Source organism: Plecotus auritus (genome assembly GCF_963455305.1).
Source record: "Plecotus auritus genome assembly, chromosome: 8".
In the NCBI taxonomy this organism is placed as follows: domain Eukaryota; kingdom Metazoa; phylum Chordata; class Mammalia; order Chiroptera; family Vespertilionidae; genus Plecotus; species Plecotus auritus.
Window position 1 is genome coordinate 76362385 of NC_137782.1, and position 24348 is coordinate 76386732.

The 24348-nt window shown below is 41.9% G+C and overlaps 1 protein-coding gene across 3 annotated transcripts in view; it reads right to left on the reverse strand.

Annotated features, from left to right (window-relative positions):
* The window catches only part of TASP1 (taspase 1), a 279716-nt gene that overhangs the window by 11638 nt on the left and 243730 nt on the right, over positions 1 to 24348 (reverse strand). The gene's annotated exons all lie outside the window — the stretch shown is intronic.

The window sequence follows — 24348 nt, forward strand, 5'->3', positions numbered from 1 at the left end:
TAGCATTTCAAAACAGAGCAGAGGTATTTTCATCAGCCAGTGGCTAAAAAAGTTCACTCATATGTGGGATATAAAACTGAAACTCATGAACACAAACAGCAGTGTGGTGGTTGTCAAAGGGGAGGGGGTCCTAATAGAAGGTGACAGGAGAAGCTTTGACTTTGGGTGGTAGGCACATGGTGTAATATACACATCTTGTAACATAGAAACCCACACCTAAAATCTGTATGTTCATGTTGACCAATGTCACCCCCATCAATGTAATAAACAAATATTTTTAAAGTACATGTAGCATGCAACATATCATGTCTAATTTTTTTAAACATGTTTTATTGATTTCTTACAGAGAGGAAGGGAGAGGGATAGAGAGTTAGAAACATCGATGAGAGAGAAACATCGATTCAGCTGCCTTCTGCACACTCCCTACTGGGGATGTGCCCGCAACCAAGGTACATGCCCTTGATCAGGATCGAACCTGGGACCCTTCAGTCCGCAGGCCGACGCTCTATCCACTGAGCCAAACGGGTTAGGGCTATCATGTCTAATTTTAAAATTAATTTACAGAGGTAGTTTATCATAATGGTTATGTGCGTGGCTCAGAACAGTAAGTCTCCAAAAGCAGCCAAGTGCTTTCCTCCCCATCATTTTTGTGCTGCTAAGAAAGGAGTTTTGTTAGAAGAGAGATGGTAAACTAATAGAGAGCATGGTTTAGGGGGACAAAGGGATGGAAAGGGAAGGTACGGCATCTTCCTTCTTCATTCATATCAGCCAAAGGCCAATTCTATGTTAAAAAGAGACAGCACAAAAGAGGTAGCAATAAAATAATTGTAAGAACTACTCTTAAATTGTCAATGCACAAGAAACTGTATATCTGACTGGGTTGATTTACTAACACTGCTTTGGATGACTAACCTGTAGGTTAACCAGTTTTAAATTAGATACAGTACCTGTAGGATGAGTTAGCACCTTTAGGGTCAACACAAAATAAATATTGCTGCCAGTTAATAAAGTTTGCTGAAGATCAATTTGACTAATTAGCAGAAAGTTCCCTGGTCAAAGATATTTGGGTGTTAGGATAGTGCAGTGGTCGACAAACTCATTAGTCAACAGAACCAAATATCAGCAGTACAACGATTGAAATTTCTTTTGAGAGCCAAAAACTGACTTCTGCGCATGGGCCACGAAGTTTCAATTGCACTGTACGTGTGTGCCCACACGTGGTATTTTGTGGAAGAGCCACACTCAAGGGGCCAAAGAGCCGCATGTGGCTCGCGAGCTGCAGTTTGCTGACCACTGGGATAGTGCATTAGTTGGCTAGGACTTTCATAACAAAATGCCTCAGGCTGGGTGGCTTAAATAGCAAAAATCTGTTTTCCCACAGTTCTGGAGGCTGGAAATCCAAGGTCAGGGTATCAGTACATTTGGTTTCTTCTGAGGCCTCTCTCCTTGGCTCACAGATGACCTTTTCTCTGTGCGTCCACATTCTTGGGGTCTCCTCCTTTTATATGGATGTAGTCCTATTAGATTAGGGCCCCACTCTTATGACCTCTTTTATTTAATCGCCTCTTTAGAGGCCCATCTCCAAATACAATCACATTGGGGGTGAGGCCTTCAAGATACGAATTTGGGGGAAAACAGTTCATTCCATAAGTGACCTTATGGTGCCCTTAAAATGATACAGAGTAAAATCCAACAGTGCCCCAGGTGTTTTGGTCGCCTTCAGTCCTCTGAGTTGAAATGCCCTCTCCCCTTCTCCACTTGTTCCTTGTTGTTTCTCAGCCACATTCTCCTGCCTCAGGGTCACGACACATGCTGTTCTCCTCCGGAAAGCTCTTCCACTAAACGTCCTCCTGGCTCTCTTGTTTACTTCTGTCTGATCTTTACTTAACAGCCACCTTCCAGGCAGGTTAAATAGTCCGCTCACCTGAATTCCACTACCCTCTGTCTTGTGTCCTTACCACTATCTAACCACCCATCTGTTTTGTGTCTTTATCTTATTCATTGTTTGTCTCCCCGCCCCATGCACAAAAATTCCACAGGAGTGGAGAGTTTTATCTGTTTGCTCATTAGGACCTAAAAGATAGCCTGACCATGTGAGAAACTCAGTATCTTTATTAAAGGACTAGAGGCCCGGTGCATGAAACTCATGCACTCATGGCGGGGGCGGGGGTGTCCCTCAGCCAGGCCTGTGCCCTCTTGCAGTCCCGAAGCCTTCAGGCAATGTCCGACTGCCAGCTTAGGCCCACAGGGAGTGGGCTTACGCTGGCAGTTGGACATCCTTAGCACTGCCGCAGAGGCGGGAGAGGCTCCTGCCACCGCCGCTGTGCTCACCAGGTATGAGCCTGGTTTCTGGCGTGTGGAGCCTGCCACCCCGGTGGGGCTGAGGGGACTGGGCACCACCATCTTGTGGCTGTGGGCACCGCCATCTTTGAGGGCATGGCAGTCAATTAGCATATTCCCTCCTTATTGGCTGTGGGCGCCACCATCTTTGAGGGTGGGACAGTCAATTAGCATATTCCCTCCTTATGGGCTGTGGGCGCCACCATCTTTGCTATGGCATGAGGGTCAATTAGCATATTCCCTCTTTATTAGATAGGATAGGGTTTCTTTTTAAATGAGGGTTAGGAAATGAAAGAGAACAAACTGCAAACTGGGCATTTCTTATTTCTTAATTTTTTAGTTTTTTTATTCTAGTTTATAAATTTGTTAAAAATTTTTGAAGAGACTTGTGCAAATTAAGCAATCAAAATGATACTGAAGTTATGGACCTTAAAACTCTGGGGAAAAAAGAAGCCTACTTTGTTTCCCATGACTGACACTGTCTGGTCATTTACTCTCTACAACAACTGCACATGTGCTCCCCTTCTTCAGAGAGAGCTCATCGGACATCGGCAGCCCAGACAGTGGTCAGCGGGGGCTGTGTGCCTCTGTCTGTAGTGCTGCAGTAATGAATTGTGACGAATTCAGCACAAGGAGGAGCCTGGGAAAGCCCAGGGCAACCCTGCTCGCAGGGGCATTTTCCCTTCTGGAAAGCAGGGTGTCAGGCTGGTAAAAGGCGGTGCCTCCGGCTCAATTTCACAAGGTTATGGGCATTTGAAGAGTCAGGCATTCCTTCTCCCTTCTCATGCTAATTCTGCCTTGTTCTTCAAATTGCTAAGTCCCAGGTAACATTTTTTTTCTTAAATCTACTAATAGTGTCACATGGACCTTCTTAGTATAGTGCAGAATAATGTATATATTTTGTAGAATGAAGATACATTAACTACGGGCTGAGCTTATCATATGGATCCATCATCACTGTGCTTTTTGGGGAATGTCAGTTTGGGACTGTGAGGTGGCACTGTGGGCTGAGCACATCTCACATCCCTGCACAGTGAATTCTTACCTGATGTCATAATAGTCACTCTCCTTTCCTTTTACTGGCACGAACATGATAGACCTTAAATGACCCACTCCCGAGAGAAGGGCTGGGGAAGTGTGTCTGGTTGGTTTTTATTGCTTTGTTTCTATAATAGGCTTCTTTTTTTCCTTAATGAGTTGAGTCAGGAGACACCCCCACCTACACCCCACCACCTCATCCTTTTCCCAGAAGTGCCCTGCCCACTGCTTTCAAGACCTATCTTTCAAGGAGACACAACTTGTGAATAAGTATATTCTGAGTACTCGTGTACAACATTAAACCTTGGAATGTAGTTTACTGCTCTAAAAATAGTTTGGTCTTCAGACTTCATCCTGAAAGCAGAGGTACTCACATAATTGACAGTTTCATATGAACCTGCTTAACACAGCTCGGAATAATGTGCATATTTTATAGACTAAAACCCCATTTAACTATAGGTCAAGAGATCCGGGTGCTTATCCCCATGCCTGCATGACGCTGGGTGAATCAGGCAAAGCCGCAGAACTGTAAAATGTGGACTCAGGGTCACATGGTCTCTAGAGTAGCCTCTCAGAGCTGTAACAGTTTTCTGTGCTGGTTTCATGGAGTTTTGTGTACAGAATATTGCTAATGAATCAAAAAACAAGTATTTTACTTCTATTCCCTCACTGCTTTCAACTGAAAGTAATAAACTGACCAGAGCAATTTGAAGATGTGATTCCTAAGTTCAACGTAACAAATCAGAAATATCAACAGAATGAGGAATTAATACCACATGTTAGTCATTTCACTGTATGTCGCCCCTGCCTCGTTTTCCACATTTAAAACAACGATGCCGTAAAAGATCCATTGGCAAAGTTGGACAAAACACAATGAGAGCATTATGGTAAGTTTCACTATTAGAACTGAAACAAGCTGCATAGAGGGAAAAGCTCTATTGTTCTCACATATAAATATCATGTCCAAGGAGCCTTACAATGAGATTAAAATGTTGTCTGATGAGAACAGCATGTTGCATTCTCTTGGCAACTTTTGTCACTTCTTTTACCATGCAAACCACACCACACTTCAGAGGCAACATCAGACAAGATCGCCCTCCTATTTTTAGCTCAAAAGCTCAGCAAAGGCATCCACATAAACATGGCAATCCCCACAGTACCTCTCATACCACCACTCACATGGCGAGTTATCATGAAGATTCCATTTTACTAAAGGTGATAAAAGCTCTACACTATTTAGCAAATATTTATTCTGCACTTATGATGAGAGAACGGAAATATGAAACACACATGGACCTTGCTCTGAAGGCAATTATGTTTTTTGTATGATGCAGAAACTAGTTCCTTGTGAAACCTTAATAAAAATAACAAATCCCTATATTTGCATAATGCTTTAGTTTCCATAGTGATTTTGCATCAAGTTCTTCAAAATACCATGTCAGGTAGAAAGATGTATACCACACGTATTTTTCAAGTGAAAAAAGAGCAAGACTCAGCATGGTTATGTGGTTTGCTTACCATCACAGAGGAAGTGGAAAAACTGAGACTTGAATGAAAGCCTCAGGACTCCAAATTTAGGGCTCTCTCTACTCCCACAAAGCTTTACCGTGGAGGAGTCTAAATCTAGCTCTGTTAAGACACACACCTTTCACTGCAGGAGGATTAGGACTAAGTAGTTTTTCAGGTTGAAATAAGGCTTGCTCAGAAAAGCTATTACCACAAATTTTACCAACAAATTTCAGGATGATTCTGGGATTCAGAGAATTGGGTTTGAGCCCTAACTCTGCTGCTAGTCTCTGGACTGGATAATTACTAGCTCTCTGAACTTTAGCATCTTTATAGATAAAAGTGAAAAATTCTACTCAATTATATTCAGGGTTTATTTCTGATTCTAATATTATATATAGTTCTGTTTTCCAAAGACCCTCTAAATTTTGTTTAAATAATTTTTTTTTTCAAAAAACCCACATCTAAATTTTCTTAGAATCAGGTTGTAGATTTTTAAATATCCCTTCTAAGAATTAAAATACCAATTGGTCCTAGGACTTTGTGTTACCTTCTCCTTAGACCTGGCTTAACATTAAGAGTGGAGTTCTTAGAGGGAGGTAGGACCACCTACTGAGACCTACCACAGGGTAGCTGATGATAGGCCCAGCAGGCTGGATTTCCACCCCATCCCGCCCCACTTCCCACACCCACCCCCTGGATTTGTACCTCCATCTGTGAAGGAACAAAGCCTGTCCCTAGGCTACCTCTTAGATAAGAAGGTAGGCAGGCAGAGAGAAAGGTTGGTAGGTATGCCACCATATGCCATGCAGATTATCTGGAAATACATATCTGATATCATAATGTTAATGGTGCATATTGAGATTGTAAGGACCTCTTATATTCTTTCCCCTGATTTCTAAAATTTTCTTCACTCCTCTTTTTCAAATAGCCTCAGAGAAACATATACTATTTTTATATTAGAAACTGATTTTAAAAGAAGAATAAATCAGTATAGGCCATTCCAGGTATTCCGTGCAATCATAATTGTATATAAAAAAATCACGGTTGTAAAAACGGAAGAAAATATACCAAAATGTTAACAATAGTTAATGTGAAGGGGCTCATTGCATTCCAGAAGGATTCATTCAGGGTCTGGATTAAAATTGTTTTCTTTCTGTCATTTTCCTGTATTTCCTTAATTACACAGCAGGGAGATTTAATGAGTATTTAATGCAACAACATAATCTATGTAAAAATTACTCTATTCCTTTTCTTACTGTCCTAGACCCATTTTGGAAGGCATGCCTGTGTCCCCACTCTACTCCCTAGCACTGGTAAAAACAAATGAACCCAGCAACAGCATCTGGTCAGTGGGATCACTCTCTTCTCCTTGAAACACCTTCTTCTCTTAGTTTCCAGGACCCCACACTCAAATGGCTCTCCTTAATTCCTTTGCAAGTCCCTCCTCATTTCCCCAACTTACACACATGGAGTTTCCCTGGACTCAGGTGTATTTTCTTTTGATCGTGTTCACTTTCTTGGTGATCTCATCCAGTCTCGTAGTTTTAAAAAAAGCATTATATGCTGAGACTCCGAAATATACCTTCTCCAGCTTAGGCCTCTGCAGAGAAATTCAGATAGTCTGTCCAGAATCTTAGCTCTACCACTTTGTAGCTGTGTGAACTTATATAAGTGACTTAATATCTCAGATATTTCTTCTTGGAGGGGGGCTAACGGTGGCAGGAGGTGCTGAGCTATGAGGAGAAGATTTAGCTGAGCAATGAAGACCCAGGTGCAGCTGCCCCCAATCCCTGTACTGAGGATGGGGGTTTACCCTCCTTTCTGTAAGGGGAGGCTCTGGGCCAGTTTCCTCAATGAAAGGCAGCTCAATGGCCTCTTCTTGCAGAACCTGGTGGGAAAGTCTCAGCATCCTGATGATTTGTACTGGGTGAAAATCCAAAATATCAGTTACAATCTTCTGTTTGGTAAGCTGCCAGATAACACGGATTTCACTACAGCTTGAAAAGAGCATCTTGTATTTGAAAAGAAATGAAAAGCTAATGTTTAAACTAACTTAGAGAGTGAAACTACTATTTGTGTAATGGACTATTTCCTGAGAATTTCAGCTGATCTGTCAGTGAGGAATTTTGAAGGGGTAAAAATAAAACCACCAACAAATGCTTTGAAGAAAGTTCTCCTTGTCAAAAACCATCTGCTCGTGACATCTTACTAATATCAGACCCCTGCAACACCAGAGGCTGTGAAGGTCCTGAGACTTAGAGAGCAGCATCGCCCAAGCTGACTTGTGCTGGATCCCAGAAGATGCTCCTGAAGAAGGGAGCATGACCAAATGTCAGGGAAATGCTGCAACTTAAATTGCGTGGCCCCGACCCACTCTTCTTGGAGCAAGACAGGCATGTGAGAACGTAAGTTCAGACATTCTTCAGGAAAGAAACCTGCATGACTCTTTAAACCAGCTCATCCCAATGTCAATGAATGCCTTCCTTGAATTCCAGATGCACCCAGAACTACTATTAAAAGGCTGCTGAAACTTCCCTTTTAGCTGACATCTGTTTCCTTTGCTGGTTCTTCCTCACCTTCTCAACAACTAAATGTTAGGGTACCCCAAGACCCAATCAATGTTGGACCACTTTTCCTTAGCATGTTTTGTAGAAATGATTTAGACATAAATTGAAGCATCTGGTTGCATTGGAAAAAACAGGAAAGAATAACTCTCCCTACCTACCTAACCCCTCCTTCCAGTTACCACTCCAGTTCTTTACTTCCATTTACAGAAAAGTTCTTTAAAAGACTTGTCTGTACTTGTTACCTCAAATTCTTTCCTTCCATTCTCTCCTTAAACCCCCTACAATCAGGTTTCCTCCTTACTACTCCACTGGTCTATGCTCAGACCTAATTTCACAGGATCTGCTAAAGTTGATGACCCTCTTCTCCTTGAAATAGTTTGAAAAATGACAACTCCATTTTCCCAATTGTTTTTTCTCCTCAGTCTCTAAGACACCACACTCATCTGGTTCTCCACCAACCTCTATGACCATTTCTCAGTGTTCCTTTCTGGTTCCTCCTCATCTCCTCAACTTATATTATAAACACCGGAGTTCCACAGGACTCTTTTCTGTGTTCACTCTCTTGGTGATCTCAACAAGCTTTTATATATTGAAATTCCCAAATATACACCTGTAGCTTAGTCTTCTCTCCTGGCACATATAGTCAACCACCTACCAGGGATCTCCATTTGATTCTTAACATGCATCTCAAAATTAACATGTCCAAAACTCAGCTCTTTCTACTTCCCCTCAAGCTTTCTCCCTCCCCCACACATCTTCCTCACCCCAGCATATGGCAACTTCATTTTTCCAACTGTTTAGGACAAAATCTTAGGAGCTACCATTGCCTTCTCTATTTCCCCTCATACTTCTATCCAATCTATCAGCAAATTCCATGGTTCTACTTTAAAACATACACAGAAACTGGTTCTCACCATCAGTACAGCTAACACTCCAGTTCAAGTCATTATCATCACTCACATGAGTAATACAACTTTAATTCTAGTTCTAGGTAAAATGAGTTTGGTTTAATAGCTAAAATCTCAAAGGCAAAGAATTAAGGCATCCTTCCTGGTCAATCATTATCAACCATTGTAATAAATCCCTGATTAGCTCTAATACCAGTTGGCTGATGTTAGAAGGTATGCATTTCTGTCATCTTTAATGGTGAAACCCTTATTTGTATTTATTTCTTTTTCCCCCCAAATATGGTCTACTGAACAAAAAAATAAATTGCTGGATTCAGGAACTTGTTATACCTAAGAGCATCACCTTAAACAACAGGTTTTCCTGTCTGACCATGGGGCTTTGGAAGTTTGTAGATAATTCAGATGGAAGTATGTTTTAGTCAGGGGCTACTGGGGCTTATTACTGCCTGTTAAGAGCTTGTTTGGCCAAGATCTTCCATTTTTCTCCTAAAAATACTCACCATAAACATTTTTAATGGAGCAGTATAGTTGGCAGGTTCTAACTTTCAAAAATTTACCATAATATACACAAGAGCTATCAGTGGAAGAAATCAGGGGATTATTGTGTTGTTGTTTTTTTTCATGTTACAGGAACCACATTTAAAATAACATTCATTTTCTATTCAGGTTAAAAAAAATCTGGTTCTAAGTACTGTGAGCATCTCCTAATAGCAGTGTTAATACAACCCTCATCCTAAGTTAAGTTTCTTTTTACCCCTTCAACACTACAGCAGACAGTGTAGTCCAAACATGTACAGTACAGTGATGACAGCTCAAGAGCATAAAAGTAAATCGACAGTACCCACCACTTATTACATCCAAAAGTATTTGAAAGAAATGTAAATAGAGAGTAGTTCAACTGTATCCAAATGTCTCAATTAGTTATTACTAAAATGTTAAATTTCACCAATTTACAGCACTGTTTTACTTACAAGATATCAAAGTCATACACTGTAACTATCATAAATGAATTTTAATCCTTAGGATTAGACAGAATAGACATTCCAAGATGAAGGCGTTTAAAAAGACAGAAACAATATTATTTGAATGAATGGTAGTATTCTGGCATACAGACATTGCTTTAGATTCAAACTCCACAACTTGGATCAGCCTGAAATGCCTGGTGAAGCAGGCCGGGTCTAAGGCTGCTAAAGTGGAGTGCGTGGCCGCACTGAACAGGGTGGCTACCACTTGTTCCAGCCAATCACTGCATAGGAGTGGGCCCCAGGGCTGCCAAATCAAATGCTCTTATAGGGGAAAATAAATGAGAAGAAAAACAATTGTATTTTTACATAAAACTTAAAATGCTTATATCTTGTAAAAAACTGTGAAATTTGTATTTCACGTAAATTCAAAATTTTTTACGTAACTACTTTCAATTTGTTTTAAAAAGCTGATGAATCTAGTTTTTGTTATCTCAAATCTGGAGATTACTGGGAAGGAAGGGCAGTGGGGACAAAGTGTGTCCAGACAACCACCTGGACTCAAAGTTCTACCCTAAACATCAACATAGAGTCACTCATGCAAGATGTGTTTATGGAATGTCTACATGTGCAGCTAGGCCCTATGTAGCCATTAGCACCTCCATACACACTGCATGTGTGGTAGATTCAGCTCCTGTTACTCACCTATTTAATAAAATCCTAACTAATAAAAGAGTAATATGCAAATTGACCATGACTCCAACACACAAGATGGCTGCCCCCATGTGGACACAAGATGGCCAACACAAGATGGCCAGCAGGGGAGGGCAGTTGTGGGCGATAAGGCCAGCAGGGGAGGGCAGTTGGGAGGGACCAGGCCTGCAAGGGAGGGCAGTTGTGGGTGATCAGGCCAGTAGGGGAGGGGAGTTGGGAGGGACCAGGCCTGCAAGGGAGGGCAGTTGTGGGCGATCAAGCATGTAGGGGAGGGCAGTTAGGGGTGACCAGGCCGGCAGAGGAGGGAAGTTGGGGGGACCCAGGCCTACAGGGGAGGGCAGTTAGGGGTGACCAGGCTGGCAGGGGAGGGCAGTTAGGGGCAATCAGACTGGCCGGGGAGTAGTTAGGCATCAATCAGGCTGGCAGGGGAGTGGTTAGGGGGTGATCAGGCTGGCAGGCAGAAGTGGTTAGGGGCAATCTGGAAGGCAGGCAGGCAGGTGAGCAGTTGGGAGCCAGCAGTCCTGGATTGTGAGAGGGATGTCCGACTGCCCGTTTAGGCCTGATCCCACTGGGATCAGGCCTAAACGGGCAGTTGGACATCTCTCGAGGGGTCCCAGATTGGAGAGGGTGCAGGCTGGGCTGAGGGGCACACCCCCCCGTGCATGAATTTCGTGCACTGGGCCTCTAGTAATGTAATAAAAGTCCTTAAAACATACAACCAGTGGGAGATCCCAAGTATTTACAATCATAGAACCAATTCCTTATTAAGAATTAGAAAGGTAACATGAAAGAAGAATGACATGACCAAGACGATGTCCTTTTTTAAAAGTAAAAAAAAAAGGAAAGATTCCTTTCATCATTTGTCCACTGCTTTCCAAGCAAAAGAAAGAAAACACTATTCTGTAGTCACTACTCAATCACGGTGGGTAGTAAGGTCAATCATTCTCAAGGACATGTGTCTTAGTTACATGTCATGGTTATGTGCCCTGTGGGCACACAGCAGACATGTGTCTGCTTTGAGAAGGTAAATATTTCCCTGAACCATTGGGTATTAGAAGGTAATAAGGGGACATTCTAATGTTAAGTTCATACCTGATGTGAACCACGTAGACTAATGACTATGTAAGTATGTTTTCATTATTTTTCATGTTGCTATAACAAAAAAAAGGCTTATTCATTTCAACTAACATAGAGTATCGACAAGTCCAAGTAATATACATATTTATCTTTGCAAAGATCTAACCCTACACTATGATTAAAATGAGATTTATTTGGATAAATATAGTTAATTCCTTTCAGAAGATTTATGTTCTTGCCAACGTGGTGAATTCCCTCTTTGTGTTTATTCTATTTATTGCTTTGGAGCAAAGTTGAATGAATCATTTGGAAGAAACTGATGGTGTAAGACTAATTAAGCAAAAATAAAATTACCAACTATTCTTAGAAATAAACTTGAAGCTGAGGAAATGTCTGTCTTAAAATGTGTCTTTCACATACTCAATCTTCTCCAATCGTCTCCTGTTTGTCTAAAGGACTTTCTAAATAGATCCAATGGGGCCCTCCTGGCAGTCCTAAGAGCATGGAAAAGACATGCAATTTTTATATTTGAAATTCTGGGCAAGCTTAAAAGGTACAAGTAAAGTAACTGATTAGCCACTTTGCCTTGTGTTCCATATGTTACACATGCCAAATTTAGTTGTCCTGGGATGTTTTCTTAGTACATAGCTTGGTGGTGGTGACCAACCTACCATCCTGAGGCAGTTGGCTTCCTGTCAGAGATCAGACTCCTTCAATTATTGGGTAATATGGGGACTAAGTTATCAAAAGCATTAAAATCTGGTTTAGACCAAGGCCAGCTTGGTTCTAGGTGGTTCTTCATAAATCCAAAATATGGTCCAATAAGTCCACCCAGTGACTAAATTCCACTAGCCATGAACATGGAACTGAAGTATGAATTGCAGAGTTGAAAAGGGGTTGTTTATTCTTGTAGCTTCAAACAATTTTTTTTTCCTCTTTCAGGATCTCTCCATTCACTCACCAGTTGGTTTATATTTATAAGTTAGAGTTACATTTTATCAAAATGTAATAACCACTACCAGCTTCATCAGAGTAGGGTGAAAATCCAAGCGGTATTGCTCTTGTCTTAGGCAACGTAAATGGCACCTTAGGGAGCACAAGTATGCACAAATGAGGCTGTGGAAGTTGCACGCTGTGATGGCCCTGAGAGATTCTCTACAACTTCTACCATCACCTGTTCCTCCCAACACTACACCATTATCACCCATTATGATTATCATACCATCTACTACATGCACTTCAGTTATATTATTCAATTAATACTCAGAATGCTACGAAAGCATCAGTAATATCCCCACTTTAAAGATAGGGAAACTGAGGGTCAGAGTGTAACCTATCCCAGGTTATAGAGCAGGGGCTCCAGGATGGAAAGCCACGTATGGCCACTCCAAAGCTCATTCTCTTATTATACCACTCTGCCTTTTGAATAGATAGTCTTGTTCATAACTTTTTTAGACCAAAAAAAAAAAAAATAGAGGTATGATTTAGATACAATAAAATGCATAGATGTTAGGTAAAGGGTTTAATGACTTTGGACCATTTATATAGCCATGAAAACCAAAACCTAAGTAGAACATTTCCATTACCCCAGAAAATTTCCTTATGCCCTTTTCTTCAAGCAACGACTTTCAGATTTCTATCATTGTAATTTATATAAGTGGAACTTCATATAATAGAATAATTCAGTAAGTACTATTTGGTGTCGGGCTTTCTCCACTCAACACAAAGTTTTTAGGTTATTTTATTTTTTAAGGTTTAGAAGAGGACTGTTCAGGACAGGACATGGTGGGCATCAGTCAACTAAATGGCACATAGAAGAGAATTCATTTAGCTTTGTGAGGCTTTCTTTTCATAATGATACAAACCCTTGGCACAGGGAGACCTTACTAAAGTTTTATAAATTGCTTTAATTGGGTAAAAAGTTAATGGTTACCAGGGTTTGCATTCATAATCACAATCAAAACAGTAAAATAAACCAAAGAAAAAGATTTTTCAGTACCCCTCAGAACAAAATAAACTGCAACTTCTGGTCAAACATTTACTCTTATGCTATATCCATTTTGGACCTCTAAATTTATTTTCCATTTTTTACTCCCTGACATTTTCTCTGAATATAAATTACAAATAATCTTTTGTGTTATCTTCCAGTCTCAAAATCACAAAGCCATCTCTTTCACTTTGGTTATATCAGTATCCTTTAGAGAGGATTCATTTACTGAGCCAGTTGTACTCCAATAAACCTGTGAATAAAATAAAGTAGAGAATCCTATATAATAAAGAGGCAATATGCAAATTAACCCTCACGCCATCATGCCATCACAAGATGGCTGCGCCCACAGCAGAGGTGGGGTTCCTGTAATAAGTGATCAGCAGGGATCTGAGGCTGCGCCCCCCGCCCAGCTGGGCTTGGCTGGGGACCTCAGGCCACGCCCCCACCCCGGCGCCAGGACGGGGACCTCAGGCTGTGCCTCCCACCCGGCGGGGCTTGACAGGGGACCTCAGGCCACACCCTTCACCCCAGGCCAGGGGACCTGAGGCCGTGCTCCCGCCCTGGCCTGGGGGACCTCAGGCTGCACCCCCTGCCCCAGCACCAGGTCGGGGGACCTCAGGCCGCGCCCCCCCACCCTGTGGGACTTGACAGGGGACCTCAAGGCATGCCCCCGGGCCCAGGCCAGGAGACCTCAGGCCGCACCCCCCGCCCTGCAGGACTTGTCGGGAGACCTCAGGTTGCACCCCCCACCCAGTGTGGCTTGACAGGGGACCTCAAGGCACACCCCCCATCCCAGCCCAGGCCAGGGGACCTCAGGTAACGCTCCCCACCCCGGCACTGAGTGAGGGACTTGAGGGTGTGCCGGGGCACCTAAAACTGCACCCCCCACCCAGCATGCGCCGGGGGACCTGAGGGTGCACCCCCCGCCCAGCCGGACTAGACAGGGAACCTGAGGCTGCACCCTTCACCTGGTGGGGCTTGACAGAGGACCTGAGGCTGCGCCCCCCACCCGGTGGGGCGTGACAGGGGTGGGGCTGGCTGGGTCTGGATCTCACCTAATGGGGGTGGAGCCAGCCAAGTCTGGGTCTCGCACGATTTCGTTGGGTGGGCAGGGACTTGACTCTGGGTCCCGTGGCACACCCCAGACTCTGACAGGAGGAAGATTTTCATATACATTTTACTAATTTTCTATCATCTCTGACATTTCTATTATAGAGAAAGGGCAAATAGCAATATTAAAATATTTCCTCTAACTAATTCCCTATTAATGTGCATGAATTTTGTGCACCAGGCCACTAGTTAAGAATAAGTAATGAGGTAATTATTGCACTGATCTTATTCTAATTTCAGAAATTTCATTTCCCTAAAGCAGCAATTCTGCCTAATAAATTATTTTCACCTCTAAACAGATTGAAAGAAAAGTAAAATTAGGGAAACCTATATTACTTTACTAGATATTATGTGTTTTTAGTAGTTCAATACTTAATGATCAAGAGTAAATTAATTGGTTAACACTTTAAAATATATACTCCCTCCCCCCCAAAAAATCACCATTTGTCTCCTTTATGCCCTCTTTCACTTCCACCCCTCCCCCCTGCAATCACCACACTGTTGTCCATGTCCTTGAATTTTTTCTTTTTGGCTCAATCCCTCTACCCTCACCAACACCCCTCCTCCCCTGACACACACCAGAGCTGTCTTGCTGTTCTCTATCTATGAGTCTGTCTCTATTTTGCTTTAATAAGGATAAAGTACACAAACAGGTAAGTTTGTGAAGAAGCTGACCAAGCCACATTAATTGGGAGATTTAAGTATCTATCTAAATTTTCTTTCACTTTTTTTACAGACTATTGTATTAAAGTTGTTGAATGCACACTTTCTCACTTGTCATTTTGGAAGTCCTTTATGTAAAGACAATACTTTTATCTGATGGCAAACAGCAGCCACACTGCCCGTCATTATTCTGGACCTCCACATTAGATACATTCAATTTCTTCTTGAGACACATTTCCATCTGCACTTCTGAGGCAGTGTTTCTCTAAATTCTGCAGTGTCTGGTGGATCCTGCTATATCAGCAAATTTGGTGATTTACCTCCCTTAGAATGCTGTGAAATTACTGGAAAGGGAGACGGTCTTTCTGCTGATCTCTAAGCTTCTGATATACTGGATTTAGGGTTGTCCCTTCTGCCAGGAAACACTTGCTTTGATGATGGTAGCATTATGGTGAGTCTCATATTTTATGTGATTACTGATATAGTTGAGTTTATATCTTTTGGTCTTTGCTTTCTATTAGTTTCATATGTTATTTGTTTTTCTGCTTCTCCTGCCTATTTTTGGGGTTGAGAAATTTGTAGTACCTCCTTTTATGTCTTATACTAGTACTGTTTTTGTTTTGCTATAATTTTTTTGTTGTTATATTTGAAGTTATTACTCTAGAGGAATCTTTTTTTTCTGCCAAGGGCCATTTCGATATTTATAACATCATTTGCAGGCCATACAAAATTATCAACTTAAAAATTAGCCTGCTATATTGGTCAAACATTTAATGAACTCACCCCTAATGCCTTGGCAGGGCCAGACCAAATAATTTTGTGGGCCTTATATGGCCCACAGGCTGGATGTTCCCCACGACTGCTCTAGAGATTATATAAGCATCCTTTACTTATCACAAACTATCTCATGACCAAAGTAAGGACCTTACAGCTATATAATGCCAAATTCACATAATTTAGACCATCTGTCATAGTTCCACAGGTCACAGACATGCTCCAGTTTCTTAAACTCAGTTTCCTCTTTGTGCTTGGGTTTGGACCATTTTTATTCACTGGTTCTCAAGTTCACTAATCATATTTTCCACCCCAGACCCCTATTAAACCTATCAAATAAATTCTGCTTGTGGTATTTTGTTTTTCATTTACAGCATTTCTTTTTTTCTCTTTATAGTTATAATTATTTGATTATCCTTCTCTGCTAATCTCAACATCTGGGTAATCTGCGGGTAAACTAGTGACTAATTTTTCTTTTAGGTATGAGTCCCATTTTCCTGCTTCTTTAGGGAACTCAGTTTTTATTGTATCACATACATCAAATGTAAAAGAACAGTAATAATTTTTAAAATAAATAATATTTACCCTAAGAAAATAACAAACCCTTTCCTCTAGGTTAGGACCTGAGTCATCTAATATCTAGTTGAGCTGGTCCTGGGCTTTGTGTAGTTTTAGAGTAAGATCACTATTGGCTAATATTTTGAAATTTGGATCAGTAATTTCTCTTGAGTAAGTCTGGGATCTGACCCCTGGTGAGACTGTGGAGACTTCCCCATGTTTTCAAATCCAGCTGCCAGCATTCTAGCCGTGAGGAGTTTCTCTTTGTTCACAGTGCTGCTCAGGGGTTCTCTTTGCCTTGATAACCAGCCCCAGCTTTCTGTGCCATGGCACACATCTTTCAGCAATCCTGCTCGGCCTCCGGTGTTTGCTCGGTCATTGCCATCCATTTGGTAAAAATCCTAGGCCCTTTGTCAAGTCACTCTGAGTTCCTTGCTCTGCTCCAAGCCTTTGGTGTGAGCACTTGAAGACTTCACAGAGAAGAACTGATCTGAAGACTCACCATGTGACTAGAGCCTCTTGGGATTTTAATCTGTCACACCAGCTCACACGTGGCCATAGATAGTTAATTAAAAGTTTGGATGGTTTTTCTTTATACTTGTCTATGTCAGTTTTATGCCCTTTTCTACCAGAAATGAAGACGTTAAGTTTTTTCTCCCACAACTAATTTAGGTTGTGCTAGCATATTCAGCTTTTTGGATGATTTTTAAAAATCTGTAATTTTCATTATCAAGCTCATTCTCATTGTTTGGAGTAGGACAAACAGCCTCTGCGACTTTCTTCATCCTAATTGGAAGCAGAAGTTTCTTTCTCTCTTCTTTTGCTATTTCCCTCTTATGCGCCTCCTGTTTTGTAGTCATGTGCTATATAACAATGTTTCGGTCAATGACAGATAACATACAGTGGTGGTACCATAAGAGTACAATGGAATTGAAAAATTATCATCACCTAGTGATGTCATAGCCATCCTTATGTCATAGCACAATGCATTACTCGCGTGTTTGTGCTGATGTTGGTGTAAACAAACATACTGCACTGCAGTGCATATAAAATATAGCACATACACTTGTGTAGAATACACAATGTTTAGTAATGATAATAAATGCTGGTTTATGTATTTACTGTTCCATACATTTTACTAGTATTTTTTTAGAGTGTTCTCTTTCTACTGACAAAAGTTTGCTGTGGAGCAGTATGCTGTTTCATTACCAGCATCCTCATCACACATCTTGTGTTTACAGCATCACTTGATTGCATCATTTGCTCTTATAATTGATTTATTCTTGTGTTATTTTATGAATTTGGTGCAGCCTGTGTACACTGTTTATAAAGTCTGCAGTAGTGTACAGTAACGTTCTAGGCCTTCACTCACCACTCACTCACTGACCCACTAGAGCAACTTCCAGTCCCGCAAGCTCCATTGTGGTAAGTGCCCGATACCAATGTACTGTTCTTTTTTCTTTTATATTGTACTAGAGGCCCGGTGCACGAAATTTGTGCATGGGGGTGTGTGTCCCTAAGCCCAGCCTGCACCCTCTCCAATCTGGGACCCCTCGAGGGATGTCCAACTGCCCGTTTAGGCCCGATCCCAATTGCTTGCCTGCCTGCCTTCCTGATTGTCCCTAACTGCTTCTGCCTGCCAGCCTGATCACCCCCTAACCCAGTGGTCAGCAAACTCATTAGTCAATAGAGCCAAATATCAACAGTACAACAATTGAAATTTCTTTTGAGAGGCAAATTTTTTAAACTTAAAACTTCTTCTAATGCCACTTCTTCTAAATAGACTCGCCCAGGCTATGGTCTTTTGTGGAAGAGCCACACTTAAGGGGCGAAAGAGCCACATGTGGCTTGCGAGCTGCAGTTTACCAACCACGGCCCTAACCACTCCCTGCTAGCCTGATTGATGCGTAACTGCTCCCCTGCCAGCCTGTTTGCCCCTAACTGCCCTCCCCTGCAGGCCTGGTCACACCTAACTGCCCTCCCCTGCAGGCCTGGTCACCCCTAACTGCTCTCCCCTGCAGGCCTGGGTTCCCCCCCAACTGCCCTTCCCTGCAGGCCCGGTCGCCTCCAACTTCCCTCCTCTGCTGACCTGGTCATCCCTAACTGCCCTCCCCTGCAGGCCTGATCGCCCACAACTGCCCTTCCTTGCAGGCCTGGTCCCTCCCAACTGCCCTCCCCTGCTGGCCTGATCTCCCACAACTGCCCTCCCTTGCAGGCCTGGTCTCTCCCAACTGCCCTCCCCTGCTGGCCATCTTGTGGCGGCCATCTTGTATCCACATGGGGGCATCCATCTTGTGTGTTGGAGTGATGGTCAATCTGCATATTACTCTTTTATTATATAGGAGGATAGAGGCCTGGTGCACGGGTGAGGGTTGACTGGCTTGCCCTGAAGGGTGTTGCGGATCAGGGTGGGAGTTCCCTTGGGGCATGGGGTGGCCTGGGCAAGGGCCTGTGGTGGTTTTCAGGCCAGCCATGCCCCCTGGCAACCCATGCGGAGGCCCTGGTATCTGGGATTTATTTATCTTCTATAATTGAAACTTTGTAGCCTTAAGCAGAGGAGGCCAAGGCTGGCCAGGGCTGCTGAAGCTTGGCTTCCTCCATTGCCGGGGGCAATTCAAGCCTCCTGCTCTGTCCAGCTCCGTGGCTGCTGCCATTATTGTTGTGATTTATTTATCTTCTATAATTGAAACTTTGTAGCCTTGAGTGGAGGCCTGGGTCTGCCAGGGTGTGCGGAAAGCTTGGCTTCCTCCATTGCGGGGGAAACCCACGCCTCCTGCTCTCTCTGTGGCTGCAGCCATCTTGGTTGGGTTAATTTGCATACTCACTCCTGATTGGCTGGTGGGTGTGGCTTGTTGGTGTAGTGGAGTGATGGTTAATTTGCATATTACTCTTTTATTAGATAGGACTAGAGGCCCACTGCATGAAATTTGTGCAAGAGTAGGCCTTCCTTCCCCCAGCTGCCGGCACTGGCTTCCCTCTGGCACCTGGGACCTGGGCTTCCCTCCAGCTGCCGGCAGGCACCCGGGACCCGGGCTGCCCTCACAGCTCCGGCTTCGTCTGGAACAGTGGTCAGCAAACTGTGGCTCGCGAGCCACATGCAGCTTGTGAGCCACAGTTTGCCGCTCTGTTGACTAATGAGTTTGCCGACCACTGGGATAGGGGCTTAATCACAAGGAACAACAACAGCCTGTAATTATTGGAATTGAGAGTCTAGGTCAGTGGTCGGCAAACTCATTAGTCAACAGAGTGGCAAATGTGGCTCACGAGCCGCAGTTTGCCGACCACTGGTCTGGAAGGTCGTCTGGTCTAATTAGCATATTATGCTTTTATTATTATAGATTTTTAGTGTACCTTGTCTATGTTTACATAAATATTTAACATTATGTTACAACTGCCTAGAGTAGTCAGTGCAGTAATATGCTATAGCCTATATATAGTAGGCTACTAGTATACCACCTAGATTTCTTAAGTATACTCAATGATGTTCAGACAACTATGAAATTGCCTAATGATGCATTTCGCAGAATGTGTCCGCATCCTTAAGTTTTCTACCTTTATTTGAGAGATAAGTTAAATCTAGCAAAAAGCTCTCAGAAATCTCATCTGTGCTATCCTTCAAAACAAATATTTATTGAGAATTTTCATAAAGCACCAGAAACTATCTTCATAAAAACAAAACATGGTAGATACTGCATTGGGGTCATAAAAATCCTACTAAAAAACTGAATAGCAATTATCTGCTTATGTAACCTAGCATGTAGAATTTCAAATTTTACAGATTGGAAGCAAGTATCTAGGGGTAGAGGGCCATAATGTATACAATACCCATAATATAGACAATATATCCATAAGATATGAATAACTTAATGTGAGTCCAGTCATCCATATTCAGACAAATAAGATTTTGCTTCCTTGTTACCACATGCTTTATCCCAGGAAGGACTTAAAAGGTATGGTGAGGTATTTTAATTCTCATTTTCCAGATGAGTCCTCTGAGAAGCAGAGAGACAGAGTGATCATACCAAGTCAGTCTCTCAGTGCGCAAAGAGTGGAGGGACAACCCGGGTTCCAACTGCTTGGCACCACATCCATTCCAATACTTGTTCACTTCAACTGCAAGGCCCAGCAGACTAATCAAATGTGCCATATTATCCAAGGGTGTTATTTAACTTTTTATTTGGAAATAACTTCAAACTTATAGAATAGTTCAAGGATCAACCATACATCCTTTACCCAGGTTCCATTTTGCTCCATTTGCTTTGTAATTTGCTGTCTATCTATCTATCCACCCATCCATGCACATAATATTTTTTTTTCTGAACCATTATGAAGATAATGGTTCTCCTAGATATTTCAGTTTGTATTTTCTAAGAGTAGGGATATTACCTTACATAGCACAGTATAGCTATAACGAATTTAACAATTATACAACACTTTTTACCATCCATATTCTAATTTTGTAAATTAACCTAATAATGTATTTTTCCCCTGCTATATAGGATCCAGTCTAGGATTAGTTATTGCTTTTAGCTGTCACACTCTTTAGTGTTGTTTAATCTAGAACATTTCTGCAGCCTTTGCTTTTATGACATTGACATTTTTTAAGAATACAGTTGCCCTTGGATAACATGGTGGTTAAGGCACTGACCTCCCATGCAGTCAAAAACCTGTGCATAAATTTGACTCCCCCAAAACTTAACTACTAATAGCCTATTGATGACCTTACCCATGAAGCCTTACCAATAACATAATCAATTAACATATATTTTGTATGTTATATGTGTTACATACTATAGCTTACAATAACATAAGCCAAAGAAAATGTAGTTAAGCAAATCATAAGAAAGCGAAAATACATTTATAGTTTTTATTTTTTAAAAATTCACATATAAGTGGACTGCACAATTCACACCCATATTCAAAGTCAACTGTATAGACCCCTTTTTTCTTTCTTCATAGAACATTCCCCATTTAGATCTGTCTGTTTCCTTGTGATTAGATCCAGGTTATGCACTTCCGGACGGGTTACTGCATGAGCGATGTTTGTGTCTTCTCAGGTTATCACACCCAGAGGCACAGGAAGTCCATCTGCCCCTTCCTGATGACAATGATTTTGACCACATAGTCGAGTTGTTGCCTGGTTTTCCCAGTATAAACTACTATTATTCTTTCTAACAACTAATAAGAAATCTATGAGGAGATACTTTAAGACCACAAAATAGCTTGTTCCTCCCCAAGGATTAATTTTTATAATAGTATGTTCACTACTGCTATAAAAAGTGACCTCTAAATAGTAAAATAAATCTAGGTTTCACTTAAAATACTGGAGTAAGTTCCATGCTAGTTTTAACATCTGTTTTTATTACTGTAGTCCATGCATACTGGGTGTTTATTAAAAAGTATTCATTAACTGCTTTCCAACCGTTATTAATGCCCTTATTTTTGCTCAATGAAAAGAAATCTCTTTAACTTAGGCTATAGAAGGCTTTAGATATTAAATGACATAATTGAAAGAACGTTCTTTTAAAAAGGAAATAAACTTGTAAAAGAACCTGCTTCTTTTTATTCAAATTATACATGACTTCTGGTTAAAATGATATTGATTACTATCCAGCCTTTTTAAGCAGTATGATTTTGAGGTGAGCTCTAATTCAAGGTCTTAACTTAGATTAAACATAGTTAGCTTGTATAAAATGTCCAAATGTCCTGTGGTTTTAGTTTCTGAATTTGGTAACAAGCACAAAGAAGGCAATATTTGGAAAGCAGGGCAAATGAAACAAAACAAAACAAAACAAACAAAACACATTTTGAAATAGTTTCTAATTTTAATTTTTTTTTTATTTATTTTTTTAGTTTTTAAAGATGCCTCCTTTTTTCATTTCACAACCATGGTTCTCAACATTATGTGAAAGGAAATTTTACAAACCAGTCATTCTGCTGAATAGTTATGCCACTAATTCAACAACTCTTCCATGGAAGTCAGGAAACCGGGGGGAAGGCCACAGGTTATGCTCTTAAAAAGATCATGAACTTTGTTATAGCCCCTTTCTCTTTTGAGCCCAGCTTCTCATCTATGACTCTGTCTTACTTGCAATACAATAAAATTCCAGCCTGTATGAAAGAAGAGATGGCTTTTTTGATCAATAGAATTCAGCAGCCAAAGCATTAGTGTTTGGGGTTTGTTTGTTTTTTTTTTAAAAAAAAGCATTTGTAGCCACAGGCTCAAAGGAGGAAGAAAGGAAGAGGGATTAACTCTCTGCAAAGAAGGTCAAAAACGTAATTTACAAGTGAGGCAAGAGGAGCAGCTGTATCTGTTGGGCTAATCAAGACTAGCAGCTGGAGAATTTACCAGCAATATGAAAACCACGTCCACCAGATGTCAAGCAATGCAACTGGAGGCCAAACGTCTCTGGCTCAGTGCGGTCCTCTCCCTCTCTCTACCACACATATTTCATGTGAAATTGTAAGGTGTCTCCCACAGGCCACCAGCAGGGATAGTGGGAACATTTCTATACATGGGACTTAGCAACACGATCGTACCCCACCAGACTGGCTTCTGTACTGAAGTCCACCTCCCATGAGGTTCTTTTGTGAAAAGGCAATTTTAGATGACAGTCAGCTTGTAAGGGGTGAGAGAAACATAAATGGCTACAAGCCATTTTTGTGCAAGGATTCTTGTGGCTTACCAGACATTTTATATTTGGGAACCATTTTGTCATTGGGAGGGAAAGAATGCTCTGAAAACACTTACTTGAATAATCATTTCTCCTCTGATTCTTACACCTGTGCTATTCAATACAGTAGCCACATATGGTTATTTAAATTTAAGGTAAGAAAAATTTAAAATTCTGTTCCTCAGGCATACTACCCACATTTCAAGTGCTTAATAGACACATGTGGCTAGTGGCTATCCTATTGGACAACACAATATTATTATAAAACATTTCCATCATCACAGAAAATTCTATTAGAGTGTTGCTCTAAACCTGTAAATCACTTTTTAAATGGGCAGTTACAATTCCCTTCTCTAAACATTATTAAATAAAGCAATCTTTATGCACTCTCTTAAGATATAAGTCCACTAATGTAATATAAGTCTTGTGTCAGGTGAGGGTGATGCCGAGGGGAGCAGAGTGAGAGCCGCAGGGCTGTGAGACAACGTTGCCTGTGGTGCTCCTGCCCACTGCGCTCACAGAAGCCTGCAATGCCACCAGCTTGCTGGGTACCACAGAGGCCAGTCTGAATGGGTATTACACGATAAATACGCTATAAACTATTCTTTCTTACATGTATCTTTAACCTGCCAATAATTTCATCTATATCAATTTATATCATAAGTTTCCTTATTACGTTTCCAAATGTGTTAAATAAATCATGTCCTTTAAAATAGAGGCTGCCCAACTTCACAGCTTTGCAAATGAGGTACCTGAATGCCAAGGAAACATCATGTGCCACAGCTGAGTCTAAAAACTGTATGAACTAGAAGAACCTGAGGCCAAGTCTAAAATAAAATCCACAAATGATGTTTCTTATTCCCAGGCTCAGTCCCCGTGAGTGTGGGGAAGCCAAGCCACTCAGGAGGTGCTGCGTGGACGTCCGTGTGATTGTCGTGACTCACGGAGGGCCGTGTGCCACGGGCATGTGACACTCGGGGTGCAGACCTCAGCCTCTGCCCATGAGGACGCTAGGCCAGGGCGTGTGGGGCACACTGCGTACCGGTCAGGTCGCACGTATCAGCACGTCAGCCAGCCCCGCCCTCACGCGTGCAGAGCGCGGTCCAGGCGCTTGGCTTTGCTTACCTTGGTTTCCTCTACCTATTCCAACCTTCCCTGCAAAATCACTAGCCCTGACAGCCCATCAGCTTCACTCCCATTTTCTCTTCTCAATCCCAGTTTCCTCTTTTCCAATCATTCACAATGGACAAAGAACAAGGTGGAAAAAAAGTTGTTCCTAACCTCCCTGCTCCATCATCAAAAGCATAAAAGAGCTGCTGCTTTTCTTTGGAATCATCAACTGTTCTTAATCACATTCTCATAAAGATCATGGAGCTACTGCCCAGGAGAGGCTGAGAAAACCCATCGTGTGGACTCGGCCTGTCAGAGGCTCCTGGGATGGCTGCAAGGTGTTCAGACTACGCC